Source organism: Uranotaenia lowii, chromosome 1 (genome assembly GCF_029784155.1).
Source record: "Uranotaenia lowii strain MFRU-FL chromosome 1, ASM2978415v1, whole genome shotgun sequence".
NCBI classification, from domain to species: Eukaryota; Metazoa; Arthropoda; class Insecta; order Diptera; family Culicidae; genus Uranotaenia; species Uranotaenia lowii.
In genome coordinates, this window is record NC_073691.1 from 190807211 (window position 1) to 190807724 (window position 514).

Below are 514 nucleotides of genomic sequence, written 5' to 3' on the forward strand. Positions count from 1 at the left end.
TTAAGAAAACTATTTTAAAGTATAAAAAACTAGAAAAATCATTTTTTTTATCAAAAAAGTCATATCGATTCAGCAAAAACCCCGGCAATCTACAACCCTTATTGTTATACTGGAACCGGCAATAATATTGACGAAAACTCTGGTTTGGGGATTCAACGACAATATATCACAGATGAACAGATGTACAAGCTAAGCCTTGAAACTTGTGTAAAGTCCAAACGTGAACAAATGAAAATCCAGACAGTTTTGAAAGGGTCATATTGCTATTTGACGAGTATCAAGAAAATCGGTATTGGAGTGTCGTATCACATTTCCCTTTCCATTGATATTCCATTAAGAAATTTTTCAGCTTAAACCTTCATTGCTTCAAACTTGTATGAAGTCCTAATTTTTTTTACTGAAGAAACAGATTTGAGATTGTATCCCATTTACCCGAAAACCATTGCCCAGAATGAATTTTTCCCAGATAGACAAATACCCGAAATCAAACCCCAGAATAAACCATTTCCCAGAA